This window comes from Urocitellus parryii (assembly GCF_045843805.1).
Source record: "Urocitellus parryii isolate mUroPar1 chromosome 14 unlocalized genomic scaffold, mUroPar1.hap1 SUPER_14_unloc_1, whole genome shotgun sequence".
NCBI lineage: Eukaryota > Metazoa > Chordata > Mammalia > Rodentia > Sciuridae > Urocitellus > Urocitellus parryii.
This window is the reverse complement of record NW_027551778.1, coordinates 377,206-399,612: the sequence shown is the minus strand read 5'-3', so window position 1 is coordinate 399,612 and position 22,407 is coordinate 377,206. Positions and strand designations below refer to the sequence as shown.

Here is a 22,407-nt window from a genome sequence, read left to right as displayed (position 1 = left end):
GTGTGGACGTCCAGGGTGTGGACGGCAGTGGGGGAAGGGCAGGGCCAGGCAGAATCCAGCTGTTCTACCACGCTGGACCAGAGATGCCTATTGACACACACATTCTGAGGTCAAGGGCACCATCAGATGGACGAGTCTGGACTTCAGAGAAGTCTGAGCAGGTCAGAGTATGGACTGGGTTTAAAACAGCCTGACAGAGTGCAGATGAGGAAAGGTCAAGACCCCTGTGGGGGAGTTAGGGGGCAGAGGAGCCCCCAGGTGGTGCCCAAGGAGGCGAGGATGGAGCCTTCTAAGAGGAGGGTGGCAAATGCCAACCTCAGGTGAAGGCCATGGAGCTCTGGGAGTGGCCCCAATGTGACAGCACGGCACCCAGGCAGAGCGGTCCAGAGCTACGTGGTGTGCAGTGAGGGATCAAGCTTCCGGACTGGGGTCACAGGGATCAGGACAGTCTGGAGACAGGGAATGAAGCAAACTTTTAGAACTCACTCTTTGTATGGTAAAGAAGTGACTGCAAGGAGAAAATGACCAAAACCCCTTAGTCAAGGCTGCCCGCAGATCTAGCAAGTAAGACCTAGACTAAGTAGGATAGTACTGTGACCTATGTGCCAGCCTCTGCCGAGTGCGTTTAAACTACCCTCCATCTCTCTATCCTCAGAGGTTGACTTGACTTTTCCCTTTCCTCCCTCAGGGACATTTAGCAGGGAAGCATAAAGTTAATTCCAAAATATCTGAAAGTGAGCAGCCCATGATGTCGACATAGGGCAAACGCAGAAGGCAGCAGAGTGTGTGAAACTCGACCTGCTCAACCCACTGACACACCGCAGGAGCAACGGCGTGTGCATCGCCTGTGTGTGTGCAGCCAGGTGCGCATGCATGTGGCTTTTAAAGAGGGAGGTAATATTACTGGTCCTCTTTGTTCCTAAAATGCTCTGCTATATTAAATAAAAAGTAGTGCTTAGCATATTCTCTCTCTCTCTTTTTTTTTTTTTTTTGGACTGGGAATTTAACCCAGGGACACTTAACCACTGAGCATCCCCAGCACTTTTTAAAATATATTTTCTTTAGAGACAGGGTCTCACTGAGTTGCTTAGTGCCTTGCTAAGTTTCTGAGGCTGGCTTTGAACTCAAATCCTCCTGCCTCAGGCTCTTGAGCCACTGGGATTACAGGCATAAGCCTGTGCCCAGTTCAGTATATTCTTTTATAAAGAAAGATCTATAAAATTTTTAGCTATCCACCATTTTTATTAAAAATTGGGAATTTATAAATTTATCAAAATAGGTCAGCTTCACAGTTAGCAACATAATAGTTATTTTTTTCCAGCTAGATGGACCATATAGCCATATTCCTATTCTTAAAAACCAATCTAACATATTCAGCAATGGAAAGTAATGTAGGATGAGGACAGCTGAGCGCAGATGAGAGAGAGCCACGTCTCTGTGGCTTCATGTGACAGCCAAGAAGAAGCCATTGTTCTGTACACTTGGGTCACAAACTTCACCTTTGCATTAGCGGCCTTTCTGAGTAGAATGCACATATTCTTGGATTTTAATAGTTTGTGATCCGACATGGGAATGTAAACTGCACCTAGAAAGCGGAAATTATTATTTTTTCTATAGAAACCATCAGTCAACTATGTCCAGGTTTTCTGGCTAGTCCTATAAGGTATTTTAATTCATTAAAAACCTGGTGTATATTCTAGAACCATACAGCATTTCCTCCCACCCTTTACAGAGTTTATCCTTGTTTCTTTTAATCAGCGTCTTCTCCAGTTCTAACTGAAAGAGCCTTCAGACACTGCAACCAGTGATCCACCAAGGTCTTCTAAACCCCCCTTCCTCCTTCCCTGGGCTCATCTGTGGAAGGGCCAGTCATGGGGTTCTGCCCTCTGTGGGTGGAAAGGGAAGCTCCAGGGGCAGAGCCTTCCCAGCCTCCAGGGCAAGGAGCGGAGCTCCCCTTCCCAGTCCCCCAGAGCTCTGTGCCACCAGCACAATGGGCAGGGCCTGCCGCCGTGGGAGACCTCTTCTCCAGCTGGAGTATCAGCATCTTCCTATCACCTAATTCATAGTTTTTCCAAAGTCACTCAAGTATTCCTGCTCAAAGAAATTTCTGTAGGACTCTCTCTCCTGTACTGCCCTAGCATCCTGTTAACTTGACCTCCCAGATCCCGCTCCTATCTGCAGGGTATTTTCTATCCTCATTTAATTTGCTGCAACTACAAACAAGTCTAACTATGACGAATTTGGAATCAGACTGTCTTGACCTGGAACTCCACAGGAGGTAGCTGGAGTTTGTGCGTGATCACGACTAGAAAATACTTGGGGCCAGGCGCAGTGGTGCCTGTAATCCCAGCAGCTCTGGAGGCTGACACAGGAGGATTACAAGTTGAAGGCCAGCCTCAGCAACTTAGCAAGACTCTAAACAACTAAGGGCTGAGGGTTGTAGTTCAATGGTGAACTGCCCCTGCATTAAATTTATAGTACGAGAGAGAGAGAGAGAGAGAGAGAGAGAGAGAGAGAGAGAGAGAGAGAGAGAGAGAAGGGAGGGGGAGGGAGGAAGAAAGGAAGGAAAAAAAGAAAGAAAAAGAAAGGAAGGAAAGAAAGCATCATTTAAAAGAAAGTATCATATCAAATCATTCAAAACCTTGTTAGTGTCTGTACAGATCTTACCTATGAACTGTGGGTCACTGGAGAGTTTTGCTTCCAATGAAAAAAGAAAACAACCATCCAGGTGTCTCACACATGCTCTGCTCACATGGGGACAGGATGCCAATGCTCAAGGTGGCAGCGCCCATCAGCTCTTTGGTGAGGGGACTTGCTGAGCCCCATGGGGCACACTGAGATGCTGTGTATGGCTCAGTCCACTCTCACTCACCACAGGAGACGGGGTGCACAGTGGGTGCGTGTGAGCGCCACTGACCTTGTTCCCTCTTCTCCTGAACTGTGTCTCCACCCGTCCTGTAACCTGTCACCAAATGGCCCACAAAAGTAAATAGGCTCTACTCTGAGATAAAGAACTAAAACAGCATTTCCCTTTGAGAGAAGGACTCCCTACGTCCCCCCTGCTGACCCCCGACTCTCGCTGTGTGGGCTGGAAATGTGGGTGGTGTAGGTTCACCATGAAGAGGACCGGGGAGAGTCCTCACTGAGACTCATGCATCTCCCTATGGTGCTCCTCTTAGCATATATGTCGTCCACACAAGCCCAGGGGCCCAGCGGCTCAGGGCAGAAGTCTGCAAAGCTGAAGTGTGAATGGGAGGCTTCTGCTGGGCCTGTGCACTCTGGTGAGGTAAGCGGAGGAATCAGTCTTCCAGGCCACTTTGTGGCTCTAATGCACATGGGCTGCAGAACCCATCTGTCCGGGATGCTACTTATCGCCCTCTTCATGGGTGGCCCTCCAAGTGGCCCTCTCACTGTGCGCCATCAGCGGCAAGCAACTCACAGACGCTGGCTTTGGCAAAACGAAGATGCTGAATGGCAAAGCACAGCCATTTGACAAGTAATGGTGCTGATTATTTCTAAGGGCTACTGGAATCTCAAAGAGAGTGAAACTTCTGTGGGAAAACTCAGGAAGCAAGTTACTTAGCAGCAGAATTTATTGACCAGCAAAGGCAAAGTCAAACAGCTGGTGCAAACTTCATGCTGAGCATGTAAGGTCATCGTGAGCACACAGCAGAATCACAGGACAAGGGGCGGTGGGGACTTGGGAGGCTGCAGCTGACGGAGAGCACCGCAGAGCATTTCCACAGTGCAGAGGAAACCGCTTCTCCCCCGGGGTTGACAGCCCCCCAGAGCTGAAGGACACACGTGAGGGAAGAGAGGCTTTAATGTGTGGCTCTCCTTTTGTGCTGTACACAGGTCTTTGAAATAAGCAAAGGCCATGATATATTTAATAGTCTGCCTTCATATCTGGAGACAAAATCTCCGTTTGAGAGAAATCTGGTTAGTGTCGTGCAGATCTTACCTATGCACTGTGGGCCACTGGAGAGTTTTGCTTCCAGTGAAAAATGAAAACAACAATCCAGGTGTCTCACACATGCTCTGTTCACAGGAGGTGCTACTGTCAGAAAGAGCTGGACAATGCTACAAAAATGATTATAAAACAAATACACATTCCTTAGGACATCAAAAAACTGTGCCGACCTGGACAGCCTTAGCTTCTGTGCAGCTCCGTGGAGAGAATCGGCGACGTCAGGTGATGACACTACTATGGAATGCAAATGTTATTAAGCTCAACAAAATCAGACCTCCACAGCATTTTGGAATAAGTAGTAGGTATTAAAGAGTTCCTAAGGTTGGTGTTTGTTTTAAAAGGGGTGATGTTGGGTACTCATGGGGTTCCAAACTGCAGTATGCACCAGAAGAATAGACTCCAAAGTCTTTTGATGCAGATTAGGAAAGATCAGATTCAGTTATGAAATATTCACCTATTTGTAATGGAAATCATTCATATTTCTTGATAGTTACTGGGTGTGGGAATCTGTTGTAGGCAATTTGGGGGCAGCGGAGGGGAAGCTGCACTGTAGAAGTCACCTTGCAGTGACAGGCTCTAAGCAGAGACTGACGAGGTGATATCCTTAAGCAACGAACACCACCACCCCAAAACCTGCCAGCAAGCAGCTGTGGGACAGACGGAAGAGGAACTTGAAAGCCCCTGGCGCAGGGCGGCCTGGGCTGCACGTGTACCCACCTGCAGACCCATGGGCACATGTGGGGCTGGCTCTACACTGAGGTCACCATTCAGAGCTGTGGCATCCCGTGATCTGCTGATGCACAGCCTCGACACGTCTTCTCAGGAGCGTGACCCCACTTTTGGAGGTCATTAACTGCCCTGTTAGATAAACTACTTTATAAGCCCACATCTGTGACATAGGCTTCAATACATAGTCTAATCCCGCATCTGTTCCTTGACAGTTATGCAAAGATTTATGAGATATTTGTAAGAGAAATGGTTCCCAAAACAACCGCACGCAGAAGCACAGCTGTCACTGTAACCAACAGGCCACTTGAAGACCATGACACTGTAGGAGCCACAGCAATGCTCCTCATGCCCACAGCAGCCTGATCAGGACCCCAGCCTTTTGGGAAAAGTTGGGCATCTGGTAACTTGAAATGTCTTAGCTTCTGCATCACATGCCAGGTGGCCAAATACCAGACAAACAACTTAGAGAAGGAAAAGTACAGGCTCAGAGGTCCTGTTCAAAGATGACCAGCTCCACTGCACGGGGCGCCATCATGGGGAAGGGCCCACAGGGAAGCTCACGGCAGGTCAGGAAGCAGAGGGCAGAGGAGGAAGGGCTGCAGGGAAGACTTCCTTCCACCCCAGTGACCACCTCCTCACCCAGGCCACCTGCCTACAGTCACCACCAGGCAGTCCCTTCAAGGTAGGATGGACTGATCAGGTTACAGCCTGTAAACCAGGGTTTTCACCTCCAAATACCACCATGTTAACAGGAGCTTTGGAGGACACTCCATAACCAACCATGAAGGGATGGTGAACAATGCGGATATTCCAAAGACATTAGAGTAGATGAAGCACTGCAGCCTGTCCAGCCACAGCAAGAACAAGATCCTGCTCTCCAGACACACCCACAACAGCTGCCTGACCCCACACACTCCCAGCAGAGCAGCCTGTCCCCAGACACACCCAGAGCAGCTGCCTGTCCCCAGACACACCCAGAGCAGCAGCCTGTCCCCAGACACACCCAGAGCAGCAGCCTGTCCCCAGACACACCCAGAGCAGCAGCCTGTCCCCAGACACACCCAGAACAGCTGCCTGTCCCCAGACACACCCAGAGCAGCTGCCTGTCCCCAGACACACCCAGAGCAGCTGCCTGTCCCCAGACACTCCCAGAGCAGCTGCCTGTCCCCAGACACACCCAGAGCAGCTGCCTGTCCCCAGACACACCCAGAGCAGCTGCCTGTCCCCAGACACACCCAGAGCAGCAGTCTGCCCCCAGACACACCCAGAGCAGCTGCCTGTCCCTAGACACACCCAGAACAGCTGCCTGTCCCCAGACACACCCAGAGCAGCTGCCTGTCCCCAGACACACCCAGAGCAGCAGCCTGTCCCCAGACACACCCAGAGCAGCTGCCTGTCCCCAGACACACCCAGAGCAGCTGCCTGTCCCCAGACACACCCAGAGCAGCAGCCTGTCCCCAGACACACCCAGAGCAGCAGCCTGTCCCCAGACACACCCAGAACAGCTGCCTGTCCCCAGACACACCCAGAGCAGCAGCCTGTCCCCAGACACACCCAGAGCAGCAGCCTGTCCCCAGACACACCCAGAACAGCTGCCTGTCCCCAGACACACCCAGAGCAGCAGCCTGTCCCCAGACACACCCAGAACAGCTGCCTGTCCCCAGACACACCCAGAGCAGCTGCCTGTCCCCAGACACACCCAGAGCAGCTGCCTGTCCCCAGACACTCCCAGAGCAGCTGCCTGTCCCCAGACACACCCAGAGCAGCTGCCTGTCCCCAGACACACCCAGAGCAGCTGCCTGTCCCCAGACACACCCAGAGCAGCAGTCTGCCCCCAGACACACCCAGAGCAGCTGCCTGTCCCTAGACACACCCAGAGCAGCTGCCTGTCCCCAGACACACCCAGAGCAGCTGCCTGTCCCCAGACACACCCAGAGCAGCAGTCTGCCCCCAGACACACCCAGAGCAGCTGCCTGTCCCCAGACACACCCAGAACAGCTGCCTGTCCCCAGACACACCCAGAGCAGCAGCCTGTCCCCAGACACACCCAGAGCAGCTGCCTGTCCCCAGACACACCCAGAACAGCTGCCTGTCCCCAGACACACCCAGAGCAGCTGCCTGTCTCCAGACAAACCCAGAGCAGCAGCCTGTCCCCAGACATACCCAGAGCAGCAGCCTGTTCCCAGACACTCCCAGAGCAGCTGCCTGTCCCCAGACACACCCAGAGCAGCTGCCTGTCCCTAGACACACCCAGAGCAGCAGCCTGTCCCCAGACACACCCAGAGCAGCTGCCTGTCCCCAGACACACCCAGAGCAGCTGCCTGTCCCCAGACACTCCCAGAGCAGCAGCCTGTCCCCAGACACACCCAGAGCAGCAGCCTGTCCCCAGACACACCCAGAGCAGCTGCCTGTCCCCAGACACACCCAGAGCAGCTGCCTGTCCCCAGACACACCCAGAGCAGCTGCCTGTCCCCAGACATACCCAGAGCAGCAGCCTGTCCCCAGACACTCCCAGAGCAGCTGCCTGTCCCCAGACACACCCAGAACAGCTGCCTGTCCCCAGACACACCCAGAGCAGCAGCCTGTCCCCAGACACACCCAGAGCAGCAGCCTGTTCCCAGACACACCCAGAGCAGCTGCCTGTCCCCAGACACACCCAGATCAGCTGCCTGTCCCTAGCCATGTGCGGGCATCACTACTGATTGCAGCCACAGCTGGTGGGCAGCAGGGCCCATGGGAAACAGAGCACAGCCAGTGTTAGGCACAGAGAGCCAGGCTACTGAGAGAGCAAGGACCAGGGCAAGGACCAGCTTCTGGCAGGTGGAGGAAGAGAGGCTCTGCTGTCGGGGCCAAGGACCGTGTGGGTACGTAGTTGGAGTCCCCCCAAGCAAGGTTTGCCATCCACCCACACAGAGTGCAGAGCCTGTCTCTCTGTTCCTGGGACATCACTCAGGGTTCTTGTGTCCTGGCTGGAAGTCACAGTCTGAATGCTCGGGAATCAGCCAACTCCCACTACCAGAGCCCACTGAGGGGTGGTGGCAGGAGAGAATGAGCGTCAGTGCCCACTTGGCCTTAATGTACACCATGATCCCACTTTAAAGTCTGCCATATAGACGAACTTATCAACTTGGCTGAAGCGTTTATGTACTGTAGTTCATTTTCCTGAATTCTACATCAAGACAGACTTGAGTTAGATGTAAATATAAAATGTATATGGTAGCCACATACATACTTGATGCTCATAGTTTTAATTCAGTTTATTTTTCAAATTTATGCCAATCTAAATTTGAATTTTGAATTTTATCTTTGTTTTTTATTCAATTATGTTGACTTAGTTACATATATGTTTATACACATCTAAATCTATATGCAGATATATATTTATATACACACACATGTGTGTGCTCTGAGAGAGATGTAAGACAACGCAGTGTCAGAGTTTTTCATGGGATGTATTCAGATGACCACTGAATCATAGGGTATAGGGCTCAAGTCAGAAAAAGGTGATTTTAAAACATTCCATGAAACAAATATTGAAGTGGATCATGTTCCCAATGTTCAATGGGAGAAAATTAAAGCTACACAATTTAATCCTGACCAACAACAGGAGAGTAAGCCGTGGCTGCAGCACACATGGAAGTTACACTCCTGATATTTTAAAACCAACTCTTGTATGTACACCCTATGGAAAACTTTTCAGAATCCCCAGCCACAGTAGACACCGGAGTGATTCGAATCCAGAGCCCCTGAGTAGGCCCCAGGAGCACGGCTGCTCAATGGGAGCATCTCACCCACCATGTGAGAATTCAGACGTGGCCCTGCAGATGGCATGATTGGCTCAGTCCTCAAGCAAAAACTGTCACACAAAGCGTCAGCCTCTTGCCCCCCTCAAATCCTCCACCAACAGGGAGATTCGAAAGCACTCCACTGACTCAGGCCGCCCCAGGATGCTTCACTGGGTGTGCAGACCTCCCCCGAGGCTGGAGATGATGGTGACTGCACCCCACCACCCACACCTTCAGGGCAGGAGCCCCCACACTGACCGTCCCTACCCCAGCGGTTTATTCCGTCAGTGGCTTCACATCTGACCACAGAATGGGGGCCCGAGGTGGGAATGTGGGCTCCCTTTTTCTCCCTACTGTCATAGGCCCCTGCCTGGTTGACAGCTGTCAGTCCACTTCACACTTCAGTGGAAACCCAGAGAAACCATCACCAGGTCGTTAACACCGCCTTTCAAACACACTCGTCACGGCATCCCTTGGAGAATTGCTCTGACAAGCAGAACACAGTATCCAGAGCTTTGGAATATTCCCTGGAAGTCTGAACACTGGGGGAGCTCTGGCTAAGGCACTGTCCAAACCAGAAGGGATAGCAGTCGAGAGAGGGAGAGCGGAGGGGAGGGACGACAAGGCAATGGGAAGGAAACCAACCACGTGGGCTCTGCACCTGTAGGGATGCCAGCCTGGACCCCACTCACTCTCCTGCACAGTTACAACGCACCAATGAAAACTCTGGGAAGCCTCACGCCACGCAACACACCGCCAGGCGCCACTCGCACCCAGAACACACCACCACAGCCTCCTAGTGACAGATGCACTCGGGGTATTGTGTGCATTAGACGTTCTATAAAAATAATGCTTTGTTTGTCTGGAAACATATTAGTGCAATATATTCAGCCATTTTTAGGACCCAAGTAATATGTAGATGTGTTGGATTGGTAGCTTAGAGATGGCTAGGCACAATTTTTCACAAAAGAAGTTGAACTAGAGCACTCCATCCCACCTCCCTAGAGGGTAGAACACGCCAGGATAGTCATTATTGCAGCCATTTGTTGAGTACAGATCCTTAGCCCAGACAGCGCGCGGGACTGGGGATTCAAAGATCCTTTAGATGCAGTCTTGCTGAACGATGATGCAAATGTCGTATTTCTTCCAATTTAGGATTCCTCAGATGTACTTTTAAGGTGGCTACCATTAACAAACAAACAACCAGACTTTTAAAAGATACACTCACTGATTTTAGATCTGAGCAAGGCATGAGTTGGCCACCCGCACTCCTGCTGCTCGGGGTCTCCTTCCTGTCCTCGGTGGCCGGTGTCCAGCTCTCCTGCCTTTGGGGAGCACAGATGACCCTCCCATGCCTGTTCCCACAGTGAAACACCACGTGGCCTCCTCCCTCCAGGGAGGGCTTCCCCGGATCTTGTAATAGGATGGCACAGGTTCCATGGTTTGGGTGTGAGGTGTCCCCCAAAAGCTCACGTGTGAGAAAATTCAAGAAGGTTTAGAGGAGAAATGATTGGGTTATAGCCTCAACCTAATCAGTGAATTAATCCCTGGTAGGACCAACTCAGTGGTAACTGAGACAGGTGGGGTGTGGCTGGAGGAGGTGGGCCTTGGGGCAGGCGTGACTATGGGGTTTACATTTTGCATCTGGAGAGTGGAGTCTCTCTCTCAGCCTCCTGGTCATCCTGTGAGCTGCTTCTCTCCATCACACTCTTCCACCGTGATGTTCAGCCTCCACTTGAGCCCCAAGGAATGGAGTCTGCTGTCCATGGACTGAGACCTCTGAAACCAAACTGTGAGACTTTAAATAAACTTTTCCTCCTCTACAATTGGGCTGGTGGAGACTTTTAGTTTTGGCAGCAAAAAAAAGCTGATTAAAACAACAGACCCTCATTTGCCTGAGAGAGTTATAGTATTTGACTGTTTCCATCCTGATTATTAATAGCATTACCCTTTAATCCAAAAGTATTTTGGTTCAGATAATAAATTATACGGTTGATTCATTAATAAATAGGCTCTCAAGAAAATGCAGAATCACTGCCATCGCTGCCGTGGTGAGTCCAGTTTCAGTCATACCCTGGATTACTCTGTGGCCCTGCTTTTGCCTGTGGTGGGGGAAGGGACCCCATGTGGGGACAGCACAGCACACAAAGTGTCAAGGTGACAGGACTGTGATGGCAAACAGGTTGAGAAACACAGGTAAGCCACAGGAGTGGAGCGGCAGTCACGTGCCCTGGGATAAGTGTTTGCAAAGAGAATACTGAAGGAGGTCACACTGCAGGATGGCAGGCCTGTCCCACTTGGGCAGTACCACTGGAATCCTGCCATCTGTAGGTCACTGCATTCCAGCACATGGTAAGCATCCGGCAGCAAGTTTGGCGTTTTTGAATGTGCAAAATGTTGACATGGTTCCAACTTAAATGATTTGTCCTCCTCCTGAAATACCTTCTAAAGTGTGAACACGAAGTGCCCACTAAAGCCAGGTTCCTGATTTCCAAGAATGGCTGCAGCCTACACGCTTGCTAAGAGGAAAAGCTGGTGAAAGAAGTCTTGTTCATCCACTGGAGAGCATAGATGATGGCTGAGGATAGAGGTGGTCAGCTGTGACGTGGAAGAGCCTGAAAACCAGAATGTCACCTCGAACTGAAAGATGCCATGAAGACGGGCCAGGAGGCGGGGTGAGGAGAGGAGGGAGGCGGGGTGAGGAGAGGAGGGAGGTGGGAGAGCGCGGCTTTTAGGTGTGTGCTTGGTTTACCGGCACAGAGACACAGGCTCCGAGGCAGCACCAGCAAGTGCATCACCAGGTGCTCCTAGTGGAAGATTTCAACATCTTCTCCTTTGCCCTGTTCTTATCTGTATTATATCATCCCTTAAAATAGAGACCGCATACTGATCTGACTTCAGGCACGCTATGCACATATTCATGCTTTTCAAAAGGGCTTTTCAGATTTATTGTGAGAGGTCAATTAGGTGGAGAGTAGAGACACAGGGGTGAGGAGGACAGCCACAGCACAGCGAGACGCCCTGAGAGGAGCCTGGCGGGGTGACCATGGAAAGGAGGAGGGAAGACACCAGGATCCAGGGGCAGTGGGTCCTTGCCCAGCTGAAGGTGATGGAGGAGTGAAGGTGCGTGGTGCAGGTGGGCTTCCTGGGTCCAGTGACGGCCAGGATCAAGGATGCAGGGTACAGACTGGCCAGCCAGAAGGAGCAGTCTCTCTGGATCTGCAGGCTCCAAGCCTCAGCCAGAACACCCAGAAACAGCCAGGGACTGTGACCATGTGGTCCCATGCGTGGTCAGTGGTTTAGATCAATGATCACTGTAAGCAGAGAAAAGGACCTGAGTGGTGGGATGCAGAGACATTCAGGTCAAAAGAGGGAACTGTGGGTTGCAGAACACCCTAGTAGTCACCTCTGGTAACACTTAGAACTTAGAAGCAGTTCCTTGTGCGCTGGTTTGCCCAGTACCTGCAGGCGTACTGTGGTCTGCTGCTCAGTACTCCATGTCGTTATTAAGATCATCTGGGAGATGAGGAACCAGAGGCAGGTGCACAGTCTCTCCCGGGAGTGAACAGCTGGGAATGGGCAAAGCTGAGGCTGAAGCTGGTCCCTGACTCCAAGACTGGCTCTCTCTTCTCCACATTAGAGGAGCCGAGCCCAGGGGCACGAGGGAGACGCCACCCCACCGTGAGTTACAAAGGGCTCTTCAAGAGGAGGAAGGGGAGGGTGGGGAGGATGAGGGGCTAGCCCAGAAGGGGCACTACCTAACACTCCACAGCCTTCAGCTGATCAACAGGTCACCCAAGCTCCTCCCACGGGGTGTTCTGATGAGAATCGATGGAATGTGTTCGTCCCTAGTGTCCTGGAAGGACATTTTGCCACGTGTCATCTTGACTGACTCTTTCTAGCAAAAGAAAGCATTTCACTTCCTTCCGAGACAGTGACCCGGCAGAGTCTTCAAAAGGAGCCCACTGCCATTTGCTGATTGGTCTTCTGACCCGTATTGATTGCCACCTGCTTTCCACTGTGCTGGGGCCTGGACTCAGTGTCCACTCCAAGGGGCAGTGACAAGCACAGACACTGCTCAGTGTTTCCTGGCACCTATCAAGGTGGGCACTGTGAAGAGACAGCCACACCGAGTGGCCACTGGGACAGGGGCGGTCACTCCCTGGAAAGATGAACTAATGTCCAGGGGCTTCTCAGGCGTGGCAGGACCTCCTCCTGCCCCCGAGTGCCCTGACGCACAAGCCAGGACGTCCCCTCCCTGCTGAGGGGTTGACTTCAAGACAAAGGGGCCCAGTCTCACCCTCTCTGGGCCTTGTTCACAAGCAAGTTTAGTGCCTAAGTTCAGCAGATTTCTTCAAATAGATATGAGAGAAAGGAAAGAAAGCCAAAGAGGGAGAAATAATGTCTGAATAATGTAGGGGTGGGAGAAGGGGAGAGGGAGCTGCCAAAATCATCACCTGGGGTTGGGGATTTGAAGCCCCTTTGCTTGGGAGGTGTGGCAGGGAGACCAATTGCTAGGGGACAGCAGTGGATGGCCAAGTGTCAGAATCTTCAGGAGCTCTGCCCCTCCCCTCCCCTCCCCTGGCCTCTCACTCAGCCGTGTGAAGGGAGGGACACGTCCAGTCCACACACAGGTGAGCCAGAGCCACACAGAAGTACCGAGGCTCTGGCAACCTGAGCCACAAGTCCCTGCTGACACTGTTCACTGTGTCATTCCTCAACTTGGTAAAATTTACACTGAAATTCATACGACATTTTGTCAGAGAGATCTGTGAGATCTGCCCATGAGCAAGTTGCACACACTATTGCCATCAGTTGTAAAATGTAGGAAGAGTGTGTTAACTGCTAAATGGTAAGCAACAGCAAGTCCTTTTTTTATTTTCTTAAAAAAATGTGGTCCTCTCAAAGTGGATGCTATCATTCTGATTCTCCCTTCCAATTCTCTGAGCTTAGAAAGATCTTCTGTATATACCATTAAGTCAGAAAGAGAGCAGTGACATAAAGGACTTAAAATGTAGTCTCAGTTGTTGCTAAATCGGGATCTGTGGGTGTAAAATAGGAGACCACCTTTGAACGCAAAGCCAACAGTTGCCCCTGGAACTGGGGTGGCACCTCGTTGTGCCTTTGCTTTATTCTGGGCATATGTCTGAATCCTCCCAAGTTGCTCCCCACCCTGTTTTAGCAGGGGATCATCTGCAGGATTCGAATGTCCTGCTCATTTGGGCTTTTGATTTATACTTGGTATCGCCCTCCTAGAACGTGATCTGCAACAGGCAGAGATGCCACTGTTTCCTCCAGGGACCCTTCTCAGGTATGTAGGAGAGCCTGGGTCCACGCATTGTTGGTGGAGGTTTTTGGGTGTGGTTTTGCTACTCATGTACTTACTATTTTTTTTTAAAGAACACTAAAAATGAGAAAAACTAAAAAAGAAAAATGTGTGTAAATGCATAAAAGCAGTATGTAACATAAACACATATCGTATTAAAAGTCAAATAAAAGGTGACCTCCTTTCCCACCTGTGAAACTAAAGGCTTCTTCCACCTCGATCTCATGACGAGCATCCACTGGATGTTCTCCTGGGAGAACTGAACTCCCCCTTCCAGGCATGCTGGGAGCACAGCATCACCCGAATCGCCTTTCACTGAGTCATTTTTATTAAAAATGAAAACAGAAAGCTAAAACAGAAAATCCTGTGGCCTCTTCCCCAACAGTGTTACCCAGACACCTGCCCTGCTCTGATTCTATAAATAACCACGCGAGGGGCTGGGTGCTTATCCACTGTCATCAAGCAAAAGCTCCCCCCAGCTGTCTGCATCTCCTGGTCATCTTTGCTCTCTGGGGTGCATGCCTGATGGGCCCTTCTAAAAATGCTGTTTCCTGTGTGTGTGTGTGTGTGTGTGTGTGTGTGTGTGTGTGAGAGAGAGAGAGAGAGAGAGAGAGAGAGAGAGAGAGAAAGAGAGGAGGAGGAGGAAGAGGGAGAGTCAAAAACATAGTCCCCGCTCTCTCTTTTTCAGTTCCTAAAAGAGACAATAGAAATAATTGAATTTGGTTCAGAAAGTCAAGAAGAGGCGTGTTAGGAGAAAGCAGAGGACATAGGTGCCCGTGTGGCCCAGGAAGGGTGTTTTCAGAGGCCTGAGCAGGAGGCAGCCGGGAGACCCAGCCCGGCTCGTGAGACTAGCGCTAAGTGGTGATAATGGGAGGACTTGGCAGTGGGAGGCTGGCAGCCAGGGCTGAGCACACTGGAGAGCTGACAGCCCAGGATTAGTGACGTCAGCCAAAAGAACTAAGCCCTGTTATGTGCAATGAGCAAAGAATTGGCCGGCATCTCACTCCAACAGCACGTAGACAGGAAATCGCCTTCGTGCCTGGTGTGCAGAGAATCAGGAAGGACGGGGGCTCCATGCCCTTCCAGGAGATAGCCACGGGCCTGATCTCTGTGTCTCCACCCGACGGGGACCCCAGTGGGTACAAGGTCCACTGAAAGGTAGGGTTCTACTTACACTTCAAAATGTCACAAACCTTCATACATAAATTTCTATCCATTCAAGTTATGAACTTGAATGCAAATGAATGTCCCCTTATACTTATGTGGATGTGTTACTTCAAATTTTGCAACAATCCATTGGACAGCGAGAGGGGCTAATTCTCCCTTCCAATGGAGGGGCTAATGGACAGCTGTAGCTTCTCACAAGCATCAGAGCTAAGCGATGGTCATTATTGTACTTTATATATTAAGAGCCGTTGCTTACAAGGTATAACAGAAATGCATAAGTTGCTGTGATGAATCACCTACCCTGAGATGAAATATCTCCCTACTCCACGTCCTCTTCTCTCTGGACATGAGGCCACTGGAATGATCTAGGCTAGCATCATCTTCATTAATTACAGTAAATCCCTGGCTTCCCACTGACAACCCTGCCGCATTCACGTCTGTCCACCCACCTTTGCAGGACGATCTTAATAAAACGCACTTTCTAATTGCACCCTTTCTTTGATACAGTACATTTACACCTCATTTTCTTAAAGAGAACATTTGAATTCTTCATTTGCTATGTAGGGTGGGGCCAACTGATCTCTTTATGAATTGAGCTATTAAAAGGGAGAAGGAGAAGGAGGGAAGGAGGAGAATGGAAGAGGGAAAAGGAAGCAGAAGGCAGGCAGGGGACAGGAGAGGACAGCTGAGGGACAGGGAGGGAGGGACACGGAGGGAGGAGACTGTGGTCCTCTCAAAGTGGATGCTACCATTCCAAAAGGAAAGGGAACTGACCTTGGGACTGAAGAGTAAATGCTGGCCTGAACTCCACTTCAGCTGTGGAGGTGGGGAGGCCCTCACGCTGAGGTCCAGCCTCACGGACAGCCGCGGAGGGCCCCAGGGTACGAGGCTCCGACTCCATCCTGTCTCCAGCCAGCCCGCCTCCTCCCCTGGGCTGCAAAGGATCTGAGAACACTTTAAAAACCACCTACAACCACAGAAGTGAAAAACTGAGCTCCATTTGTGTACAATGAATCGAGAGCGTTCTGCTGTCACGTAAAGTGGTCAGAACAAATCAATAAATTAAAAAAAAACCCACCTTCATTGCCTACGTCCCAGCAGCATCTGGGACTCAAAATTTCATTTTTGAGTGATATTCCCAAGCCACCTATCTCAGGTCAAGGTAAAAGGCCTGGGTGTCCTTCCTCACTGCCACCTGCTCCTGGAAGACCCCGCTTCCTGCACCGCTGCTCATCTCAGCCTCCCTCCCTCCCTCCCCCTCCCTCCTCTGACCTACCCAGCTCCTGGCCACACCCTGGGGACCTGATGCCCCCCCTCAGCCTCCCAGGCCCCTCCACACACAGGCGTGCACTAGGCACAGGGATGTCTCCCCACAGAAGCCAGAGATTTAAACAACGGAAACTCAAGCATCGGGGTTTGTGGGGACCCTGAAGTCCCAGGAGAGCTGACGTGGGCAGGTGACAGGGAGGGGTTGGCACGGAGGGTGGCTGTGTTTCTGGGCATTCATCTACGGAACCTCCTTTAAGCCGATTTTACAGTTTCTGCTCGTGACGTACAGTGGAACCCTGGGACTCTCGTGAAAGCATTCGCCAAGGTTATCCACAGTTGCTGTTCACTATCCTGCCAAAACAATTTTCAGAAATTTTGAACATTTCCTTAATCAAAATTAATATTGTTACATTGTGTGCATGCACAGATATGTGACAACAAATCCCATCATCATGTCCAACTATAACGCACCCATGAAAACGTGGACAGGGAGAAAAGTCCAAATGCGTTATTCCACGGAGCACAGGCCTCCAGAGCTGGCACGGTTGGTACGTAGTGTGCCCATCCTCCTGCGCATTACCCATGGTGCTTAGCACCAGGTAAATGCTGTCACTTGTTACAGTGTGTTGTTTAGGGAACAGAGACAAGAAAAAGTCTGTATGTGTTTAGCAAAAATAAAGTTTTTTAAAAAATATTTTTGATCTTTAGATGTTCAAAAGGAAGACTGCACAATCCTGATAGAGAGGGCTGGCCATGCAGGTGTAGGTGTGTAGGTGTGTAGGTGTGTAGGTGTGTGTGTAGGGGTGTGTGTGTGTGTGTGTGTGTGTGTTTGAGGCCTAAGTCATGGGCATTGTGAACCTGAATCACATGCCCCTCTCAATCTAGCTGCTACGTACGCACATGAGTCCACATGGGGTGTGTGCCTGCATGTACATGCCTACAGAGGCGCTCAGCACAACAGTGCTCCTCCAGGATACAGTCAGTCTTTCCAATGACTACCCCAGCAGTGAGTCTTCAGGTTCAGACCTTCTCTGTTAGTTCATGTATGTGTGTGTGTGTGTGTATATATGTTATATATATATAAGTTTCTCAAGTATTAGATCACAGATTCATCAAGAATGCTATCTAAAAATAGTAGACTATTGAATGTGTTTACATAAAGTGGTTTTTTAAATATCTTACAGCTATTTTTATTGAGTTTTTCTGGTGGTACTATGGAGAAAGCACTTGTAATTGAGTTTAAGAAATATGCTTATCTACTGAATTAAATCTTGAGAGACTTTTTTTTATAGTTTTCTACATAGAACATCCTACATACTAGTTTCTCCTAATCATTTTAGGTTTTTAATGATAGATTCTAGTCTTCCTCTCAACTTGACATTCCAAAATATATGTAAATACATTCCCTAGACTCCAAGCTTCCTCCATTGGTTATTTTCTATGAGCAATTTTCTATAAATAACCGGCAAAACCTGATGGACGGCTCCTGATTGTACAAGATCCATCCAGAGTCCTGGCCAGGAGCGTGCGCACCATCAAGAGAGGATTCAGGTCCAATCGCAGACTGTATGAACTCGCCTCCTCCCGACCCTGGGAGTTTCCGTTTTCTGTTCTGCCTTATTTGTTAAGAGCTTGCATATCTGATGAGGTCAAGCACACACACGGAGGGACAGGGATTCTTCTAGAACTCTCCATGAGTGCTCTGGCAGGAGACATTGTCTGGAGGCTTGCCGTGACTCCTCCTCTCTCTGCTCCATTGTAACACAACTCCTTCGCCCAGCGCTTCTTCGGAAAACGCTTATTTGAAATGTCTCCCAGGGATCAAATTAAGCCTAATTATACTTAATGGCAATGACTGGTGCTTAATTTGGATGGTGATTCTGCTTAATCGAGATGCCTTCAGGTGTCTAAGTGGTGTTCTGACTGCTGGTGTGCGCGAGGGGATCCATCTGGGATTCTCCGTTCCTTCTCCGAACCTTTCTACGACAGAAGTGATGAAGCAGAATGACACAGTTTCCTGAAGTGTGAGGGAATGATTGGGTGTTCAGAATCAACTGAGCTCACACAGGACCTTTCCGAAATCTGCACAGACGACAGAGAAAGTGAAACTTCCAACACAGAGAGAAACATAGCCCCAAACTGTGCACGGAAGCCATCGTCTGCATGTTATAGCTGGGGCAGGTTCAGCAACCAGCCTGGAGAAGTCCAAGAACACACTCTTGTTCCTGACTAACTAGACGCCCAGGGGAGTCTAGGGAAAGAGCAAGAGGAGAGGCTTTGGGGACATGGCACAGCAGGTGGACACCTGCTCTCTTCCCGGCGTGCTGCTGCTCTGCACGGGGCACACCCCACAGGGCGCCCTGTACTGACGGTCCCTTCTCCTGGCTTTGGGGTGTTTTTCTCCTCCGGCTCCCTGGGAGCTGCACCCCAGGCCTTGACTCAGCAGGGCCCAAGGAACTCTGCCAGGCACATTGTGGAGGGTTTCTTCCTGTGTCGGTACCAGAGGCCGTGTGTCTTCATGGAAAGTGCGTCTGCCTGGGACCAAAGTCTGGAGAGCCTTGGCCACCTGGCTGCCCCGGGTTGAGATGTCGCTGCTGTGCATGGACAGAGGATGGCAATGCCAGGGCGCTGGAGGGGGTTACTGTGCTGTGGGAAGAAACGTGGACTCTCCTGCTGCTGCCCTTTTGGCTCTTCTGTCCCTCTGACCAGAGCTCCTGTCAGTGTGTTCGATTACTTCCAATATCATCTCATTATTCCATTTTCTTATAGGATTCATCAAAGTGATGGCACACTAGAGAGAGGCAAAGGAAGTGGCTCTCCTTGCAGGAGAAGTGCTGTGGGTGCCTCCGGAGCTCAGGGCTCTGGCTTCCTGAACCTTGGTTTTTGGGCAACAGGGACCCTGAGCTCCCTTTCAGTGAGAAATTTCAGTATTTCTGCATGTATTGGAAAGAGGGAGAAAATCCTGTGTATATGCATATCTTTAATGTACTTTAGAGAATATTTATCATCAGGCATGTGTAAATGCACCTAAATGCATTTTGAAAATACTGGAAAGGTGTTCATGAGGTCACCTGAAGATCAGCTCGGAGGCACAGTCTTCTCAGCTGAAGAGTTCTGAGTGTTCCTCGCACAGGAAAAGAGCTTGCCTTTGACCGCGTGTACGGCCAGGTGGTGCGAGGGCATTCCCTGCAGCTGAGGGCAAACCCTCCTTCACTGTCCTAGAAAGGAAAGCAAGGCATGGCTTCCCATGACTCCTCACTGCTCCTGACACCTCGGTCCCTGTCTCTGGTTTCCAGTGTTAACGCCACACTTGTGACTTCCAGGTTTGCCTCTGGGAGCTGTGTCTGCTTAGATCTGCAGCAGGTCCTCACCCCCTGCTGCCGACCACCAAACAGCCCTCCACATCGCACCATGGGTTCTCGAGGTCCCTTCGTGGTTAGAGGAAGGGAGAATGCATTGCTCCAAACTGGGACAACGGTAATACCAGTCAGGGTGCTGTGAGCCCTGGTGCCAGGCAGTGGGCCTGGCGAGGCTCCTCCAAGGAGACCGGAGCACAGCTGGCACTCAGAAGGGCTCCTCACCCACCTTCCAAGTTGCTCTTCCTTCCCTTTCCCACGACTCACAGCACCTGCTGGAGAGCGACTCAGGGTGGAGCCGTGTGGGACGACGTAGTGCTGCACCAGAGAACCAGGGCCTCGCCTGGGCCTCCCTCTCCCTCACCATCAACTGGGCACCACGTCCTGCCCAGCCTCCATCTCAGACAACCTTGGATCCTCTCCCTTGTGCTGCCTCAGAGCCCACTCCGTGTCAACTGTCATCGTCCATCGCTCAGCGTGTCAGAGCAGATCTGCAGCTGTGCCTCCACCTCTCCTAGAACCTCCTGCCACACGTTTTCCCCTGTGCCCAGGAGGGGCCTGTAGGGAGAGCTTATGCCATGGCTGCTGTCGTGTGTGTCTTATCTGGGGCTTTCCCTGGGATAAGCAGGGCCTTGTTTGCTTTTGACTGTGATCCTAAAGGACATGAGGGAAGGACTGGAGAAACCCCACCTGGAGTGGGTGCTGGGCTGTTTCCATGGGCACTGCTCCCTCCTGTGGGAAGCCTGCAGAGCCCTGTGGACTGCACCTCTGGACTCCCTGCCCCACCACTAGAGGGAGTGTTTGTGCCCCCGTCCTGGCAAAGGGTCGTGTTAGCAGCCTCCTGCTCGGGGTTTGGTCTGTGCCCTGAAGACAAAGAGGACTCCAGAGGGCTTCACTGGTGGGGTCTCAGCCCCAGGGCAGGAAGTGCGAGGTTCTGGGAGCAGCTGAGGGTAGCAGTGGTTGCCAGGGATCAGGGTAACCAGGGGTGAGCTAAGCACAGCATAAGAACACACAGAGACCGCAGGACCTGCTGGGGTGGGTGCCTGGAGCTCCCGAGTGGCCCTCTCACCCACTGCCTTTGTGGGATGGCCTCACGTGATGTTCACAGGGCCACACGGAACATGTGACGTCAACTAAGCCTGTGACTTACTGTAAAGGCACAGTAGCACACCCAGTGCTTCACAATGTCCCAGTCAGATCTTTAGCGCAAGTGGCATTCCCATTACAGGGACCCCCAGTGCAGCGCATGTCACCTTCTAGAGCTACTTCAATACTCCGCCTAGGGCATTCCCAACAAGTTGGACTGCGCTGGTATGTCTCCCTAAAGCTTCTCCATCTAAGCTTCAGGACCTTTGCTAAATTCTCAAGGTCACATAATTTACCTTGCTAGAGGCTGAACAGAATAATGTTTAAATTTATGTGAACGTAGACATTACTTAAAACAATTCTAAACTAGTAACATGATATACTTTTACAATTCAGTTTTAAATAAAACTCCTTTTTGATAGACACATAAATGCAACGGCTTGGTAAACGGTCGTCAAATGGTTGACTAACTTTACATTTTTTATGACTGAAAGTTGGCCACGGTATTGCAGCTACTGAGGCACACACGTGGATGTGGTCCTCTTCACAGCCACTTTCCAGAGAAGTCTTCTTATCACACGCTCTTACTATCCCTGAGGCTCAGGGGACTCGGCTCCCTTGCCCAAGGTCATGGAGCTACTGAGGGGCAGAGCTGCTTCTAAGGGCTGAGAATGAGGCTTGGAAACAGCAGAGCTGGGTAAGAACTTGGGTGAGTCATTGACTTGCATGCGGAGACCAAGTGGGCCACAGCGGAGCGACTCAGCCCAGGTGACACATGGCCCCAGAACACTGAGGACCCAACCATCAGAAAACCGGGTTTTTTGGCAAGAGCTGTGGCAGCTCTGACCCTCTGTGTTGAGGGAGGAAGCCCACAGCCCTTTATTACCGCTGTCCTGTCACACAGCAGTGGCCTTGCTGCAGGACAGAAATCAGCAAAGGAAACCTTCTTTGTTTTCTGGCATCTGGGAGACTTCCCCCAGTGCAGTCAGAATGGCTCTGCTCCTGGGCGGGTGCTGGGGCACCCAGGAGCCCATGCAGACGACCCAGACTGCGCAGACATAGACCCCACCCCGTGAGCCCTGCAGACACAGCCCTGCTGCAAACGATGGAGACTCGGCAGCGGAGTGATCCTTCTAAATCTAATATTACTATAAACATAGGCTCTGAACATTGTTTATTTTAGTTTATCTAAAATCCACACTCAGAATGATTTTCTGTCAGTTTTTAAATCAAATCAATATAAAGATGTACCACCTTTGTTTTCCTGTTTCCACTGGTCGGAATCCCAATTGCGTTTCAACCAAATTAAAAACAACCCAACTCTAGCAGACACAAGGCGATTCTGAATGTGCTCTCCTGGTGGATTATTCAGATGCAGTAACACAATCGTAGGCTGTGTGTGAGACACCCATGAGAACTAACCTGTCTCCACCGTCCTCTACTGCCAGGGGGGGCACACCTGCTACTTAGTGCCACCGAAGGTGAGAAATCACCCAAAGCAAGGCCACCCGTCTGGCTCTTAGGAAAGCACAGAGATCCTAAGGAAAAAGAGCCTGTGGGTTTTCACGTGCTGTAAAAAGAGCTCTCTGCATGTAGGCACAGGAGGAGAGCCCATCACACTGAGTGGCATGTGCAGAAACGCTGGGCCTGGGTGGAGCCGCTGATGGGACACCCACGGCGGGAAGGGCTGCGAGCCCTGAGGGCAGCATGCCCAGACCT

General features: G+C 50.9%; 1 protein-coding gene across 1 annotated transcript in view; it reads right to left on the bottom strand.

The window, feature by feature from the left end:
* The window catches only part of LOC144251494 (CUB and sushi domain-containing protein 1-like), a 425,723-nt gene that overhangs the window by 307,938 nt on the left and 95,378 nt on the right, over nt 1–22,407 (bottom strand). The gene's annotated exons all lie outside the window — the stretch shown is intronic.